Source organism: Protopterus annectens, chromosome 17.part0 (genome assembly GCF_019279795.1).
Source record: "Protopterus annectens isolate FY-2018-M chromosome 17.part0, PAN1.0, whole genome shotgun sequence".
Classification (NCBI taxonomy): Eukaryota; Metazoa; Chordata; order Ceratodontiformes; family Protopteridae; genus Protopterus; species Protopterus annectens.
Window position 1 is genome coordinate 302,091,039 of NC_056751.1, and position 19,877 is coordinate 302,110,915.

Below are 19,877 nucleotides of genomic sequence, written 5' to 3' on the forward strand. Positions count from 1 at the left end.
AACAAAATAAAAACAGGAGCTCACTGAAAACTGTTTTTTTTTCAGATGTACATTTTAGTTTAACCATGCAGACTCTGTAAAATAATAAACAAGACACTAAATCATATGATCACTATAAATGCAACTTTTTATTAATGGATCCTCAGTTACAAAGTGAAGAATGACTGATTTCAAAAACATATATTCTGCAGTTCAAAACATATTATGCCTCTCAACCTCCAGACACCCAAAATCTGGACAAAAGCTCTTGATATATCTCTGCATAGTGAATAGTATAGGTATTTTCCACCTTGTCATTGCCCTGCTGCTAGGAAAACTCCACCAATCACAGAATACATGAAGTCAATCATCATCATTTTCTGAACTTCTTTTCTTGTGATGGTCACTGTGTTAGGAAGTTGAGCAGTGTATACCAGAGTCATTACTGTTCAGCTCATTCTATAGCATCACTTGGTATTCCCAAATAAAATGTCCGTCAGATGAGTCATTAAACCACTGTCCCATCTGCTTGCATTGAGGGTAGCTCAGATGGGGTAAAAGATTCCATGACACCTATCAAAAGAATAGGGGAAGTTCCCATGAAAAGAGGCTACTAGCCTAGTGGGACTAAAATGGTCAAGAAAGGATAAATGCATGAATGAAATTAAGAAGTATAATCTTCCCTTATGTGTTCTTACACTTTTCCTGGGTCTTCTCCAAATGGCTGTGCCTGGTATACCTTCATTTAGCGGCACCAAGGGGGCATCCTGACATACTGCCCAGACAGCCTCAACTAACTCCCTAAGCAGTATTATATAGCATGACCCCAGCTACCATACAAAGGAATATCATTCCTGCTGTTTGTTTCAATGATCAAAACATTTCACTCACTACCTAAAGCTCATGGCTGTAGGGAGGAACAGAAACATAGATTGGCTACCAAAATATGAGTTTTATCACATGACTCAGTGCATAGCTTCCCACAACAGTTCATTATAGCAAGTATAGTACTGCCATAGCTGCACCAGTTCACTGGTCATTCTCCCACTCCCCTCTATCCCCATTAATGAGAAAGACCCAAGGTACTCATCCACCTGAGGTAGCTGTATCCCCTCACCTGGAGACAGCACTCCAGTCTTTGTATATAATCATTAGCTCTTATTTGGACATAATGACTTTCATCCTGCTGCTTTGCATTTAGCAGTGAAACATTTGATTGCATGAAGGAGATCACAGTTACTGTCTTGAGGCTAAGAAGACAATGTCACCTACAAACAGCAAAGACACATCTCTTATTTACCCATAACAGATGCTCTCCAGATCATGTCACCTTGACTTCCTGTCCAAAGAAAATTGCAAGCAGTTGGGAAATAAGACACAGTTTTGACAGAGTCCTATACTCCTCTTGAATGCATTCAGCTTCATGCTGAGAATGTGGAAAGAAGCCTCTTTCCTGAAATACAGGGACAGAAAGGAATGCAAATGGAATGCAGCAATGACCCTGGCAAACTCTACTCATGAAGCACTTCACAAGATATTCCAGGATATGCTGTGTAGTGGCCATTCTTTAATTCCATAAAACACATGTAGCCTGTACTGTCAAGCTGTATGTCCCCTTCATTATCTGTGCAAGGGCAATGCAATGGCAGAGAGCTGATTCACTCTTTCACTGGCAGGACAGAATCCAATTTGCTCTTCCTGACTGAAAGGCTTTATTATTATTTCATCTGTGTTTTGCTGTTAATAAATATTTCACATGTAAGCATGTTAACAATGTTTATGCATTTCAACACTTCTGTTCTTAACAGTAGCCATATTTTAGAATGCAGATGGAAACCAAAAGAATGGAAGAGATGAAAACTATGTGCTAAGATGTGTTTGTGGCACAGACCTGCATTTAATTCTTGATGGATCATTGTTAGCCACTGCAAAAAAAATCTAGAGGTACTTTAAACAAAATCATATTGTTATAGGAAAAGCTGAGCTCGAAGTGAAAGCTGCACCATAGGGAGTGGTAGCTAAAGGTAGCAAAGGCAAACAAAATCCAAATCAGAAGGGAATAATTAGTCCATGCAGAAGTAATTCACAAAGCAAAGAGAGGAGCAAAACAGAGTTAGGAAGAGGGGAAAGGTCAAGTGTCAGAAGCTGAAAGCATGAAAATATATGAAAACCAGTTGCTTGAATCATTTACAGAAAGGAAGGTAAAGAGAAAACAGTTTTTACAAACGAGATAATGGAAAGCAGAGAAAGGATAAATCATGGGTAGGGATCCAGGGGTCAGAGGATGAAGATGACATAAGTGAGGAACTCAAGTAAAGATAAGAAAGATGTGCTCAGTGACAAAGTAAGGAAACAGATGGAGGACGAGGAATGGAAGAATGTCATCTTAGAAAAGAAAGTATTAATATTTGAAGAGTCTATTGCAAGTGGGATTTGATGGAGGAGAAAATAGATAAGGAAGATCTTACTAGTAAAAAACTACATCAGATCTTACTCTAAATGGATTAGGTAAGATTCTAGGGATGGAAAATAAGAATTAGCCGACATGGTACAAATGAAGAAACAATACAGAACACAAACACTGAAATTGGACAGCTGAAGGTAAAGGAGCTAGGGGATGACTGTATGAGGATTATTAAATCAGTGGCCTTCTCAGAAGAGATACTTGCACCATGTATAGATTCATAAGTAAATTCTAGGCTATCAGCTTGCAGACCATTACAACTCTGGCCATTAAACAGAGGTCAGAATCAAACCTTGTATCTGTGAGGGAAAGACCTTAACCATTGTGCTGATTAGACAAGAAGATGAACTCTACAGCTCATTAAGTGGCTAATGTAACTGCATTCACAACAGGAGAATGGGGTGCTGCGGATTATGGAGCTATATTAGAGGCCCAGGATATGCATCACAGAGACTGTCTGCAGTGACGAACAAGGGGGGAAGAAGGTGTTAAAATTAGACTTAGAAAAGTGTATTGTTGCATGAGTTTCTTTAATTTGAAATGGGGAAGGGGAGAAGCAGAAAATCATCATTACAGAGCTGGTAGCAGTTGTACAGCGAGGGAGACCAAATATAATGGAAAAGAAGGCAATGATGGAATATAGAAGACAGTAAAACAGTGGGAAGTGATACTGTGTAATGCCAGTAGTCTGGGGAGCAGACTCATTTTAAAGGTTGCTAGGAAAATACTGTGTTTGACAGGAAAGGACAACCTATTCCAGAAAAGAGGGATATGCTGGATATTAGGTCTGTCACACCATCTGGTGTTATTGATATGGTTGTATAAATTAAGGTCTCACAAATATGCAACAAAATCTAAAAGATTTAGGATTTTTGACGGAGATTTTTACATAGATATTTTTATACTCCCAAGTAGACTCCAGAGAATTTTTCCTCAGGTAGACAGCAAATGTTGGAGGTGTGATGGGGAAAAGAGGTAGTTGTGAACACATTTTCTGGGAGTGTGGTGGGTGTGGTGGGTTGGTGGACTTTAAGGATTCCCTGCGGGATGTACTGTCAGAGACGCTGGGTGGGCAGATTGATGCGACGAGGGAGATGATTTTTTCTGTGCTATGATACAGAATCGGAATTTCCTTGACATGGTAAGGCTTTGCTGTGTCTAATTATGGTGGCTGCCAAAAAAGCAATTACTAGAAAATGGAAATCAAAATTTAAACCAGCTATATTAGAAGTAATGAATATAGTGACAGAGATAAAACAACTGGAATTAAGATATTTATTAAAGGATAGCATCAAAGTACATGGGAAAAATGGGAATTGTGCGAACAATACAAACATGGGAGCAATCAGGTTTGAAAGAAGGCAGGACTTAAATGAGCTATTTAATGTCTAACTGAAAATGATTGGGTAGATTATAAGTGATGTATAATGTTTGCAACTGGGAGTGTGTCAGTATGGTTTGTGATGTAAAATACTTGCAACTAGGATTGTGTCAGTGTGATTTGTTTTCATTTATCCAAATATGATTGTTTATGTCGTAAGTGATAGTTTAATAAAGATGTTTCTTGTTAAAAAAGTGGCAGGAATTGAATACTTTATGTAATATTGCTTAGGTTATATAATATATAGCAATATATCTGAAGTATGTTTGTTAATGTTAATTTGTTAATACAGTTTGATTATTTTTGTATAAATGTAAAATTGTCTTATGTTACAAGTGATAATTCAGTAAAGGTGTGTTTAAGAAAATGGGGGATAGTGTCAAAGGCCTTGGGAAGGTCCAAATAAGTATTGCAGACTATATGTCCCTTAACCATGGCCTCAGTAACACTTTCAATGAATTCAGCCAGGCTGTGCAGCTTTGAGCTGCCTGTCAGGCATATGATGGACTGATTTCTTCTTTATGAACCACCATTTTGCTTCATATTGCAAAACCTTAGCCAACTCCTATCTGGTCTTCATGTTATAATTCTACTTTCAGAATAAAAAACTCATCTGTAACACTTGGTCTCACTACCAGCTCATATAAAATTAGACTACCTGTCAGGAATGTGAAGATGCCTGCAGATTTCAGAGAGCTGCTTACCCTGCATATGCCTAAAATTAGTCACCTAAATCCAGAAATTCTGTTTGGACAAGGATGTGTGCATTTTCTTTTGTGTCTATGACACTCAGACAGTGATTTGTACTGAATGAAAGAAAAGATGATTAGTTGTCAAGAATGCCTAACCAAATGTCATTTCAAGTGAGAGGCGACTCCATTAGAGCATTAAAGAATGAAGATGGCTGACAGTTATTTTTTCTCAGAGCTCGATGACTGACAGATATGTGCTTTTATTAGGTGTGGTGTATAGTTCATGCTGCTGTAAGGATGTGGCCATAAGTAACTACTGAGTAATCATAAATTAGTATTTTTCAACAGTTTTATAAAAAAAAGTGTAATCGATACATAATCAAATAGTCCCCTACTAATATGTATTTGATATAATTTAGCCATAAAAGGTGATTTTTTTTTCTACTTTGTTTTTAAATGTTGTTTGCCCCCCCCCCCAAAAAAAAATGTGCTATATATAGTGTTAAGATGTTATTGGTACATATTTATAACCAATTATTGATGTTCCAAATGGTGCTACTGTTTTGCTTGCCGATGGTCACCGTGCAATAAAATTATCTTTTAAACATAATGCACATGCCCTACCTTTCATTAGCAGCATCAATGTAATTTAAATTCAGGACTAATATTCATCTCGGAATATGGGTGTACCACACCTATTTTATACATTGGAATGTATACATTCTTTAGAGGCACAAAGACTCTAGATAGAAATTTAGTCCTTTTGCAGCTAAACTGCAGCATTTTGCATTTATTGTTGTGACATACAGCACTTCTCTGGAAAATAAAAAAAAAACATCCTTTTAAATTCTTAAATTTTAGGAATATTTAGTATCTTCTTAAATTCTACTTATACTGGCTTAGGAATTCTACTTTCTATGTATATTTACTTCTTCATCTACCCTGTCTAAGGCTGTGGTAGTATAATGAGACAGCTAGTTGTGTTTCGGTTTCCTCAGATGATAAAAGATAGGGATTCTTATGATAAGGCTCATACAGTGCCATGGACAGCAAAAGAAGTGAGAGGAATAATGCATTTCATAAACCAGAATATCCTAAAAGACACTGTCCATATGTCATTTTGTTAATGAAATCTGACCTTGTAAATGAAAGCACATAACAGGATTAGAGTACAATACAGTCTAAACTGATAAACAGTATTGCATGTACTAATTTGAAACAGCAGATTGGGCTGCATAAGCAAATGGCTTTTTTATTTGCATTTTCATTCTTATTGTAACAACAACAGCAAAAAGGAAGAAGTAACATCTCAGATAAGGAAACTGCATAGCCTTTAATGGCCTTGTTTTAAAATGCTTAGTATTCAAAGTGCCTTTTAATTGTGCTGTAGTTGGTATGAAGTGTTATTTGAATGCTTTCAGCATTTTATACATTACCTTTACAACCATTTGCACCTTGTCCAAGATTTGTTATTGCAATTTCTCATCTTATTTAAAAGCGTGTGCATTTTTTCAACACTGCACATCTTTAAATCTAATGCACACGTTCCACTGTTCGTTGGCAACATCAATGTAATTTAAATTCAGGATTAATATTCATCTCAGAATATGGGTTTATCACACATGCTTCATACATTAGCTGTACATATGTACATATGTACATATAACATATTCTGTAGTATTTTTAAACCTTTCAGTCCAGTTTTAGTGCGCAAAAGAGAAAGCGTTTAAGTAAACCAAATAGATTCTGGAGAGAATCGAAAACAACCTGAGGTTCTGACAATTGTGTATATGCAAAATTCCTGGTTGCCTTTTTTAGTTAGTTTACACATTAATGGCACTTGCATATATGTTCATGTTTTGTAAAGCCTTTCCTTTCATGTGACACATAATTACACTTCAAAAGGATCCAGAATTTGGTAACATCTGAGTAATATTTGGTAAGGTAGTTGTGCTTTGGCCAATGACACTCTTGCTTGCTATCTTCAGTGGTGACCCAGCCATAAGGTGTATCACAGCTGTCAATTTCAGAAAATGGCAAATTAACAACAAACTTCTTTTCATTTATTTAAAAAAAATGCATGTTCCTAAGTATATATAGAAATGTAAGAAATGTACAATAAACACTGAGCCATCAGTGTATTGTGTAATACTATCTTATGTTATTTATTTATGTCATTTATGAAAATGATGGATTAGAGGGGCCATAGGACAGATCTTTGTGGTACATAATTATTAGAAGGAAGGATGAGCTAGTGAAATTCTGTTTCGAGAGTGAGGCCTGTCAGAAAGATAGCTTTGAAACCAGTTTACTGGGCCTTTGCCCATATAATTAAGAAAAAAATATGTAGTGAGCTTGTTGTCACCAAGTTGGGCATTGACTATAGTTAAAAAACTTGGATGTGCTGTATTGGTACTGTGGCCAAGGCAAAATTTGTGATGAATAGGTTATATTAGGTTGCTATTTAATACACATTTTATGACTATTAATTATGTCTTTTTCTTCAGGAGTGCTTTCCTAGCATCTTTTGAGTGTTCATTTATGGATTCATTTTTCACACTTTGGTTTATACATTTTATGATTTGTCTGTTCATACATGTTTCAAGTATTTTTGAGACTGGTGATAGAATTACTATTCCTCTAAACTGCTTTATGATTGGGTTTTAAGAAAGATTGTTTCCAAGGTATGGGTATATTCTGAACTTTGATGTATTTATAGGGATACTTACTGGCAGGATATATTGTGTACAGCTAGGTTAAAGGTAATCTGAAGGGATATTATCTGAAGTCAAAATTTGATTTGGCTTGTGGGAACAGCTTGTTAAGTTTCCATAAGGGTATTTTGATTGGTAAGAACAGAAGTAGCACTCTGTATGAAGTTGGAGTTACATTTACTGACTGTGATGCAAATTTTAGGTTAGTGAAAAGTTTTTAGGTTGAATGTTTCTACTGGGTATTATTATTAAGATGCTGAATGTTTGCCAGAACTGTTTTGGGTTATAAGTAGAAGAGATTTGTAAATTGTGAAAGTAGAGATTTTTTGTAGGTCATTTTTTACTTTGTTCTTCAGTATTCTTTATATCTGCACAATGATAGATGTTTGTTGTTGTTTCCAAGTTTTCCAGGCCTTATTTGTTTGAACCATGATTTTTTAGTTTCTTTATTAACCAGTGTACTTTAATTGTCATTGCTTTATTTATGTATGTGTGTTTGTGTGGGAGGGGTTAGGTGGGGACTACAGGCTTTAGTAAAAATGAAAATCTGGTTAAATTACAAAACTGTATAATCAAATCGTAGAAATTTTAGTGTGGTCTAGTTACATCGTTGGAGTAATGAGTTTAAAATAGGAGGCATTAAAATAATTAGTAGATATTATCCAGTATTAGGTTATCTTGAGTGACTCTGAGTCTTTTCTCATTACGTAGGTTAGATAATGACCACTTTTTGAGTCCAACAGCATGTCAACTTCAAATGTATTTAATACGGTTAAAGTTAAAATCCAGTCCAGAATGCTGATACTGTATGTGGCTTTTGTCATCATGTGTAAGTTCAGATATAACTAGGAAAGACCAAAGGCTATTGGCTTGTATATCAGTATCAGAAGTTGTTTCAGGTTTAATTTTAATCGACTATTGTCATCTTCTAAAATTATACTTTCTATGTTGGGGGTTGCTGTGATCCATGATATAATTTTCTCTAGTATATCTGCATAATTTGCTATATACATGAGTAGAACATATATTGTTAGTATACAGAGTGTTTTATATGGGTGTATATGGAAGGTTACATGTAGCAATGCAGATAAATCAAATGCTGATACTGTTTTTTGTGTTAGGTTTGACTTGTAAAAAAGTGCATTAGTATGCATCTGGTCCTTTTAGTTTATCAGATCTAAGCATATTATAGCCTAGAAGGAGAATGTATTCAGCTGTTTCTGTGCTTTGTTACATTGAGCGTTTCTCTCAAGTTCTGTATAGTGTGTTTTGTATTCTATTAGACATTCCTGTGGGCAACTTTAATAAAGTGCTATACAGTTAAAAGGATGATAATAAGAAGAAAGTAATAAACACTTTGTAGAAGAAAATACAGTTGGGTTAATTATGAAATGTTACAACAGTAGCATTGCTGCTTCACAGCAAGAGGTTCTCCTGTTCGATTCTCGGCTGGAGTGCCTTCTGTATAGAGTCTGCATGTCCTCCCCGCGGTCGAGTGGCCTCCGAAAGACATGCATAAATGGGAGTGCCTTCGCTGAAGGTTGGACGTCAGGCTGGCAACTCTGCACCATAAAAAAAATCTACTGCCAATCATTAGCGGACCGGAGTTCCACTGTGGCGACCCCTAACTGGGAAAAAGCCGAAAAGACAAACAACAAAACAACAACCTAACATTTTTAGCAGTAGAACTATAGTTAAGTAAATGGTTTATTACATGTAGCAACCATTTGTACTTCTAAATCAGTTGTGACCAAAAACATAACATACCCTTTTATTTACTCAGAATTTGTCCATCTTCCATCTTTTTAAAATTCAGTATATTAAGAAAATTGCAACATGCACTTTCACCATAATATTTTGAAAATGACCAGTTCAAAAGTAATTCATAATCGGTTGGAATACTTTTAGACTAAAAATTATTTACAGCAGATCACTTTAACTAGCAAATGAAGACTTTGTATGATATTTCTTATTGCTCTAAGTAAATGTGATGAATTCTGTAAATGGGTTACTTCAGAAATGGAGGCAAAACTGAATAGTGTCAAAGTCCATGGCAAATACATGGGGTTAGCTATAAAACTAATTAAAAACGATATGAAGAGCATCTGTGTTATAAAATGTACAGCTACTGTAAGGATCCATTTCATATACACAGACATGTTTATGATGGAGGGGCTAGTCCCAATAGCTACCACAAGTCATGAATGTGTAAACGAATGTATGACAGAGTACTGTGTTACAGGATAGACACTGTACTGGTCCTCTGATTGGTAATTTTTCCCCTTACCTAGAAGGTATTTGCAATAATTCTGCTTCCTTGCAAGGAAGCTCATGTGTCACCTTCAGTAGGTGTGTTAATTATTTTTATGGTGTGATATAGAGTTCACTGATAGTGGCCTTATATAATGAATGGATAGTTTATGGTTATAACCTTAGGTTGTGTTGAATGGCACCTCATTATTACATGTCAAAACATGACAAACTTTAACATTATGTTAGAGATGTTCATAGTATGAAAAACATTACAACAAGCTTGCTACAGTAATGTTATTATATGTGAACCTCTTGATTAAATCACTAAACCTCATAATACTACACTGATTTTAGTCAAAAGCAGAGTGCACAGCTAATTAACTAACAGCTTAACAAGTTGTTACAAGCCTTTTACTGCCACAGGGCCCTTATCTATTGCTTGTCCCAGGCTTTTCATGTTTATTCAGAAAATCATTTTTACATAAGGGCAGAAGCTAATGAAGATTTTTTAATAAAATAATGGGACATAATGTATTGACATCTTCATATGTTCATCTAACATAGTAGAATTCCAGACATTTGAAAGGTGTTATACACGGTGTCCTGCCATGCAAAGGGCTCCTAAAAATCCATATTGTGAAACATTATGACTGGGTCTTCAGTTATGTGTTCTCATGAAGAATGTCAAAAAAATTCATCTCTTGAGCTTTACTCTCAAAATTAATTTCTTGGCATCCATTTCTTGTGGTTGCATCAATCTAGTATGGCTGCAGACCCAATTACATTCCTCTGTGCTATTGCGTTTATAGATTTACAGACGCATATGAACATATGCTGTTATAATTATTTAGCACTAGTGTATTTACTTGATCATGGCACAACGTAAATTTTCAGTTGCATTATGTTTTTCATTATTGAAATGTACAAATTGAAAACAATACAATCACGTGTTTCAAAATGTTTATTGGTGTTCTGACAGACATAAAGAAAATAAAGCTATGTTAAAAATATTACAAAAATGTATAATTACAATGGTTTGTTAGTTAGGGATTTGTCTTGTTTCCAGAGAGGTGTTTACTAGTTTTTTTTTAATTCATACACACACACACACACATATATATATATATATATATATATATATGGATTCACTTTAGAAGCTCGAAATACTGAAATATTGAAATTCAGTATGTCGAGGCTATAAAGTGGAAACCTGAAAAGAACGAAAACTCAGAAGCGCGAAATTCAAAATCTCGCATACCAGAGATTTTATGTAGGAGAGAGCTTGTGTTTGTGTGTGGGGAGGAAGGTGTGTGTTTGTGTACACCAGAAGCAGTAATTCAAAATCTCTGGTATGCGAGATTTTCAATTTCGCGTTTCTGAGTTTTCATTCTTTTCAGGTTTCCACTTTATAGCCTCGACATACTGAATTTCGATATTTCAGTATTTCGAGGATATAAAGTGAATCCATATATATATATATATATATATATATATATATATATATACATATACATATATATACATATACACATACACACATATATATTCCACAAGCATATTCCAGACAAAAACTGACATTTTTTTTTATTCAGGTCTGACAAGGAAAAATTTCCATGACTTTGATTTACCCAAATTCAGGACATTGTTCATTTATTGCTTACTGGTTCTTCAGCATGCCTTGCAGACTTGATGTGGCAGTCGGCATGTTACTGCATGTAATTTTCTCCATTGCCAACTCTTTCCTTCCTTAGACTACTCTACTTCTGCAGCAAAAATACAGGATTTTGTTGCCATTTTTCTTTAACTTGATAAAATTCAAGTGTCTCATTTTAGTGATTTCCAAGAGCACTGAAGTGTTTAACTTTTACAAAGCTACACAGTGTATGTGTAGATATTTTCAGGGCAGAAACGAACTGAAAAATAGCTTGCTTTCATCTTGTTACCCTATTACAATAAGTCGTATGGCTAGCTTATTCATACAGCGGATATGCTGGCATGTATACATGTGGGAAATGGCAGTGGACTCTCCTACCCATACCAGGCCAGGCCCACATTCAGCTGTGATGGAATTAATTTTTGTTCACATTTTTATACATGTAGATTATTAATATCTCTTATTAAGAAACACCAAGCATTGATCCTAAGCTGAAATAAAACATGTAACCAACAAAAAGTTTAAGACTCAGACTACCAAGAAGCATAGCACAGTTCTGCAAAGTTACCATTGGCAAGTTGGATAAATCCAGGCACAAATGTGATAGTTGTAATAAATTCAGGCACAGGAACCAGAAGATCAGTACTTAAGTTTAATAAAACAATAACAACACAAAAAAAAAGCACAAATCATTTTAAACATTTTAGTAAACTTGAGTATAGGTCTTCTGGTTCCTGTGCCAGGATTTATTACAACAATCACATATGTGCCTGGATTTATCCAACTTGCAAATAGCAACTTTTTTGAACTCTGTTGGGCTTCCTGGTGCTCTGGTTCTTAAACTTTTTGTTGGTTACATAATATCTCTTATTGACAGAGTACTTTACAATATGTTCTGCTACACTCCTATTATGTAATTGTGGCATTCAAACAAAAAAACATTACAGGTACAATTAAATATTGAGAAGATTTGATGATTTAGCTGCGATCTGACTAAAGTTTAAAAGCGGTCGTGTAAGAAACAACAAGGTTACCCACTTTATTCAGCTGAGTAGGATTTTAATAATATAATCCTAAAATTGCTATTTTAGAGATGTTTTCTTTTGATTTCATTTTTAGCAGCAATATTGTTTACCTGTTTCTGTCAATTAAGTAGAAGGGCTGTTCTTTTTTTTTCCTTTTCTGGTGTATCATATGTTAATTTGCTTTCTAATAAACAACAGCCTAGAAACAGTTCAGTATTAAGAAGAAGTCAACAATAGATGTGTCTGGAATGATGGTTAAAGAACGGAAGCTTGTTAGTGACCCTCAAACAAAGAAACAGCTTAGGAGCCAGCATGGACAGATGATAATGTTAATCTGAAATGGGTACACCTGTGCAATTTGATTAGGAATATAGCTTTCTTTTCTTCTTTTACCCTTTACCTATTGTGAATGTATCTGTTCCATAAATTTACATTAAGCTCTTTAGACTTTTAACATTTTTAACGTTAATGGTTGTATAAGTGTGCACACCCATAAACTAATACTTTGTTGAAGCACCCTTTGATTTAATTACAACATTCATTCTTCTTGAGTAGGAGTCTGTCAGCATGGCACATCTTGACTTGGCAATATTTGCCCACTCTTCCTTGTAAAAGCACTCCAAATCTGTCAGATTGCGAGGGCATCTCTTGTGCACAGCCCTCTTCAGGTCACCCCACAGATTTTCTATTGGATTTAGGTCTGGGCTCTGGCTGGGCCATTCCAAAACTTTAATTTTCTTTCAGTGAAGCCATTCTTTTGTTGATTTGGATGTATGCTTGGGGTCATTGTCATGTTGAAGGGTGAAATTCCTCTTCATCTTCAGCTTTCTAGTAGACGCCTGAAGGTTTTGGGCCAAAAGTAACAGGTATTTGGAACTGTTCATAATTCCCTCCACCTTGACTAAAGTCTCAGTTCCAGCTGAAAAAAAAAGCAACTCCAAAGCATGATACTGCCACCACCATGCTTCACAATGGGGATGGTGTTCTTTTGGTGATGCAAAGTGTTGTATTTGCACCAAATGTACTTTTTGGAATTGTGGCCAGAAAGTTCAACCTTGGTCTCATCAGACCATAACACATTTTCCCACATGCTTTTGGGAGACTTGATGTATTGTTTTCTAAATTTTAGCTGGATCTGGCTGTTTTTCTGTGTAAGAAAAGGCTTCCATCTTGCAACCCTACCCCATAGCCCAGACATATGGAAAATACGGGAGATTGTCACATGTACATAACCAGTACTTGGTAGAAATTCCTGAAACTCCTTCAATGTTGCTGTAGGTCTCTTGGCAGCCTCCATGACCAGTTTTTGTCTTGTCTTTTCATCAATTTTGGAGGGACATCCACGTCTTTGCAACGTTACTGTTGTCCCATATTTTCTGCACGTTTCGATGACTGTCTTCACTGTATTCCATGGTACATCCAATGCTGTGGAAATTTTTTTGTACCCTTCTCCTGACTGATAGCTTTCAACAATGAGATCCCTTTGATGCTTTGTAAGCTCTCTGCGAACCATGGCTTTTGCTGTAGCAGGCAACTGAGTAAATGTCAGGAAAATCCTACTAGGACAGCTGAACTTTATTTGGGGTTAATCAGAGTCTCTTTAATTGATGGCAGGCGTGTACCCAAGAAGACTGAATGCTGTAATTAAATAAAAAGGTGCTTCAACAAAGTATTAGTTTAAGGGTGTGCACACGTATGCAACCAGCTTATTGTGTTTTTTATTTTTTATATTTTTTCCTCTAACAGATTGGTTTGTTTTTCAATTGAATTGTACAGGTTATAGGTCACATTAAAGGTGGGAAAAGTTTTGAAATGATTCATTATGGTCTCATTTTTTTATATCACAAAAACATGGCATTTTAACAGGGGTGTGTAAACATTTTATATCCATTGTATATGTCATTCAAGCATTTAATAGAGAGACAAAAAAAATGTATATGCAGTTTGAACTGAAGTAGACAAAGAAGTATTAAGGGACTATTTAAAGACTGTATGTAAAGATGTTATGGACCTTACAAAAATGTATGATAGTAGAGGTTTATGGACTGGGGGTTGGGAACGTGTGTATTAAAAATGGAATATGAGCAGATAATACATATTCCAAGTATCATAGATGTAGAGGGAAACAGAGGTACTGTGAAATATTGAGTGTAACCAAAAACATGTTTCGTTTGTGGCAAAATAAAATCATTTGATTAGTAATTGCAATAAGAGAAAGTCTTATATTTGTGGTAAAGTGGAACAGGAAGTGAAAAAAATGTGAATTGGCGTGTGTAAAATATGAACAAATGAGGCATTCATGGATGGATTGTAAGGAAAATACAGAGGAAAGGGGGGTATGAAAAAGAACAAGAGTGTGCACAAGAACAAACTATAGAAGTAGACCAAGAAAGGGAGCAGGAAGAACAAATAATAGTAGAAAATAAGGTGTTAGGAAAAGAAGGAAAAATAAATGGAGGAAAAAGGAAGCCGGGGAAGAAATGATAAATTTGAGTGATGAGGAAGATATTAATGAGATGATGAGTAAGGGAGAAAGAATTCTATTTGGAAAAATTTAAACAACGGTAAATAAAAAAATTAAGTATGTAGGTTTGAGAGAAAATAAAAAAGGCAAGGGATGAAAAGGAAATTAATTTTAAAAAAGTGAGAATTTTAGCTATAAATATAAATAGAATAAAGAATATTAAAAGAAGGCTAGGTGTATTGGAATAGTGCAGAATGCTTGATATGGACAGTATACTAGAAGATGCAAGAATTTTAACAGAATGGGAGAGATTTCAAGAAGAAAACAAAACTAGCACTCAGGAATGAGGATAACAGGCTGCAGTCACTAAAAATTTGTTGTTTAATAAACTTGATTAAGCGCTTTCATCAGAATAAACCTGACTTCATCAGACTCTAGTTACAACATACAAAGGCAGGCTTTTAAAACCCCCAATTAATCACATGACATTAACCCAATTAAACACCACCTATTTTTAAAGGAAAACAACATAACCTTTTAAAACTTTAAAAAGTATTGTGTTTTATACTTTATAAGATAGAAGTCTGAAAGTACTGGCTACTGAAATACATTCATTTAGCCCAGGAACACGTTAGCCCATACTCTGACATGCCATAATGTCTCCCTCTCCTCAATTAAATCCTCCCAAGGTCCACCTCTAGGATTCCTTATCACAGTGTCCAAACCACAAAAGGCAAACTTATGCTCAGTGTATTTTTCTGTATGTTTATACAGAGAGCTGTTTGTGTCCATCTTTCTAATACTTGCCATGTGCTCATATTATTCTTTCTTTAAATTTTTTGCTGGGTCTTCCCCACATAAAAACATTTACACTGTTGACACTTAGCCAAGTAGATCATACCCCCTGGTATTGCAATTACAGTGAAAGAAAGCAAATATGTTAGTTCCATTAACCTGAACCTTGTCACCCTCCAGAATATACTTGCATTGTCCACAACAATTGCACTTGAACATACCCCTCTTCCTACTAATGGAAACCTGTCGGTCTCCCTTCCCCTCAAGCAAATTCTTAAGGGATCTACCTCTCCTATACACAATAATTGGTCTTGCTCCAATAACCCAACCAAAGCAAGAAAAAAACTCCCAGTATTTTCTCAATATACCAGTAAAAACCTCGTGTTCCCGAGTAAAAGTAGTAATAAAGGAACAAGAATACTCATTAGTTCCTAGTGTAATTCACTGCTTAACCACTTGAGTTCGAGCAGTACCTAAAAGTGGAAACAACTCACCACCCTCTCTCATGTGTAACACTTCCTGATGTAACTCACAAATTAGGGACCTAGGGTATCCCCTAGCCATAAACATAGCTTTCAGTTTATTAAATTCCTCCACCAGCAAACAGTTGTCAGATATCATATGGGCCAACCTAATATATTGCCCCTTAAAAATACCCCTCTTCTGTATGTCAGAATGGTTACTGCCATAGTGTAAGAGGCTGTTAGTATAGGTAGGTTTTCTAAAAATATTGCTAACCAGCCTATGCCTACAGTAATCTTTACTTAGACAAACATCCAAATAGTTGGTTGCATCTCTATTATAGTGATAGGTAAACTCCACAAAATCTGTAGTGGTGTTCAAATAATCAATAAACTCCTGGTCCTCATTTTCATTACAGTCCCATGCTATAAAGATGTCATCCAAAAATTGCAAGTATAATTTCCAGGGAACAAATTTTTCAAACAGGTATTTCTTCTCCCATTGTAAAAGTACCACATTGGCAAATACTGGGGCACAAGAGTCCGCCATTGCCACACCCTTGGTTAGATGAAAATACTGCTCATCAATGTGCACAAAATTGTCCGTTAACACAATTTCCACAAAGGTGGATAAAACACTGACTTTGTTGTTACTAAACAATCCTGTTTCAAGTAAAAATTCACTGAACCATTCTAGTCCCACATCGTGGGGAATGACATTAAACAGGTTAACAACGTCAATTGTTAAAAAACAAGTTGTCAGAAAACTCTACTACACACACACACACACACACACACACACACACACACACACACACACACACACACACATATATCTTAAAACTGCTGTCATACACGCATAACAGAGCGTCCTTTTGGATGGCAAACCTAGTCCCTAATAAAATCCTCCAAAAATGTTATAGTAATTTATCTAGAATTCTGTTGTTAATTTTTCAGTATTTCATAGGTTCATAGATTAGCACTAGGCTAACTGCTCTTGTGAGCCATTTTAAGCCTAGCCAATTATCCCTTGTAAGACTCAAACCTTGTACCTTGTGTTTGTAAGGCAAACACCTTAACCATTAGGCCACCCTCCCAACCCATAATAACCCAGGACCCTGAACACCATACACAAAGTGATTTACCACTAAACCATGGCAGATACCATCTAGGTATTTACCATTTAGGTATCTTCACAGCAGCATCTGATCTTGTACTTTTTGAATGGTTAAGTTTCTTTGCTCTGTAATATTAAACATTATTCAAATGTTTAATCACATCTTTATAGGAGTGCTGCCATTAATTACCATTTCTACATACACTCACACACACACACAAAATATCTAACAGAAGTAATGGTTTCTTATTCATTTAACTTTCACTAAATGATAATGCAGTTACTTCCTTCACTCACTTATTCAAAATGTATTTCATCTTCTGTGAATATGTGTAACGGATATAGGGGAGGCAGACTGGGTAATTTGTGATTTAAGTAAGACATCTAATAATGTGTAGCATAACATGATGTGGGAGTCAATGATGACATATGGGTTTGGTAGGAAGTTAAAAAAAATGTATGTTATTGGGTGTATAGTAATACTAGGCCAACTGGTTCAGTGAATCATTGGTTTGAGAAGAAAAGTGGGAATACTGAAAAATTAAGCAGGGATGCTCACTAAGATGTCATTTGCTTTAATTATGAATTGTGTAATGATTGAGGTGAAGATTAGGGGAATCCCCTCGTAACATCTTATTCATGTGTTCTGCCCCTAAATCTATCCCTGCCCCAACTCCAGTCTTTCAGATTACCTCCTAAAAACTCTTTCCCTAACTGTTTATTACACAAGATACTCACACACACTGTGCACACATCAACACAACTAAACCTGTCCTCTTACCTATCCATTACTCTGACTCTAGCTCACAATGACTTGCACACACTCTCCCACCCTTGTTGCCAACCCTGTTACTATAACCAAAAACATTTCCCAATACCAGATGGGCATTTGGCAAAATTGGTTTGGTAAACCCACCATTCATCAAAATGCACAATCAGTAAAACCATAGTGGTTCACTCTGTCATACAATTAAAGCATTGCTCTTTTTAAGGAAGTAGAGAGGCAACAAGACAGAGACTGAAACACCAGCGAGAGGGACATCTGACAGACAGCTGAGTAGAACTGAAGTTACTAGCACTGAGTTAGGACTTGGAGGATTAGAAACATCAACCATGATAGCACTGTACAAGGAAACATTGAAGCAGTGGTACATCTCAGAGCTATACAATGGGAACAGTAGCAGAAGAAATTTGATGAAAATGATAATTTTCTGAAAGGTCAGCAGTTCTTTTTGAAGAATCCAGCATAACAGGAGATGCATCCTGAAGTAATGAGCTCCTTGCAAGAGTATGAATACATTGAATATCAGGAGGAGTATGACACTTAAATCCAAACTAATGCATACTGTTGTATGCAGACGTTGTGAGATGCTATTAGTCCAGACAAGCTACAATGCAACAAGAAGGAATATGCTGCATTTATCTGTATAGATAAAGGTACATCTACAAGTCATGACTTTGGAGTAAATATGCTGAACCTTTCAGATTTACAAGCTGCCAGTTTGTAAGATTTTTTGGCAATAAGACTTTATATGATGTGGCATTTCAAAAATTAGTTCTTAAAAAAAGATTATAATACAACTCAGTAAGAAAGGCAGAACAACTTTTTTAACACCTTTATTGAATTATCACTTAAAACATACATGAACAAACCTTTATATAAAAGAAAACAAATTAACATGCTGCTTGGTACAAACAGTATACATTACTTTTTTGTATAACTATCATCAATCAAACATAACATAAGTTGTTCAATTCCTACCTTCCCTTAAATCACACTCTTCCAAAATATTAGTCTACACGTATTGTTCCTACAAAGTCAGAATAACTTTGTATGCATTATAAGATACAAATTGTTGCAGTCGGTAACTCATTTTCACTTATATTGCCTTTTGGTGTAGCCTCCATAACTCCTCATTGTGTCATAAGATTGCTTAGAGCTGTTGCCTTGAAAAAAACTGAAAATAGCACTTATTGACAGGCAGTATATAAAAGGGCAGTAATGAGAAACAAAATGAATACAACTGTCGGAAATGTGCCACACAGGTGATATTAACCATTATTGCACTTGCCATACATATTTTCATATTTATATTCATATGTGCTTAACTGAACAAGCTACACCTTATTGCAGGCATGTTGTGAAATGTCATTGTAGGAAACAGAATAATGATTTGTCAATGTCCACATAGAATACACTGCATTACAGATTATGATAATGCTTAACCATTATGACATTAAATATTTTCATATTTTCATTAATATTGTTGAAAACAAGAGACTTACAAACTTTTGACAGGTACCAGTTAAAATTTCAGGCGAAGATGGAAAAAAATTGTCCTTGTAATTTTCACTATGAGTTGTACAACTTGGGAGTATATAAAATGTTAATTATACATATTGGTATGATATTTCATAGTTCCATAATAATATTACATAGTTCTGAAAATATCTGAAATCATAAGCAATCTTGAAGCAATTAATTTCTCTCCCATTATAGTTCAAATCTGTTTAAAGAAAAGTTCTTTCTAGCTCTAGTGATATACAGTATCAGGATAAAACTCTGACTATGTCCCAGGTAACCACCTCAGAACTTCACAAAGCAGTCAGAGGGTGAGGTAGGTTTGCTCATCCTCTGGATTGTGTGGCTGAACAGAATGCATAGTCACTACCCTCAGTGCAGGGGAAGTTTTGAGGTGCACATCCTAGGGGTTGGCTTTCAACTCAACAGTCCATCATATGGTGGAGATCTTCATTAGTGGTTGTATGTGAGTGTGCAGTCAAAGAGTGAAAGTGATGTGGGTCCCACTAGTGAGGCATATAGCTCAACCCTCTGCCAAAGGGATAGGGAGGGGTAGGCCATACAAAAAAGTCCTCA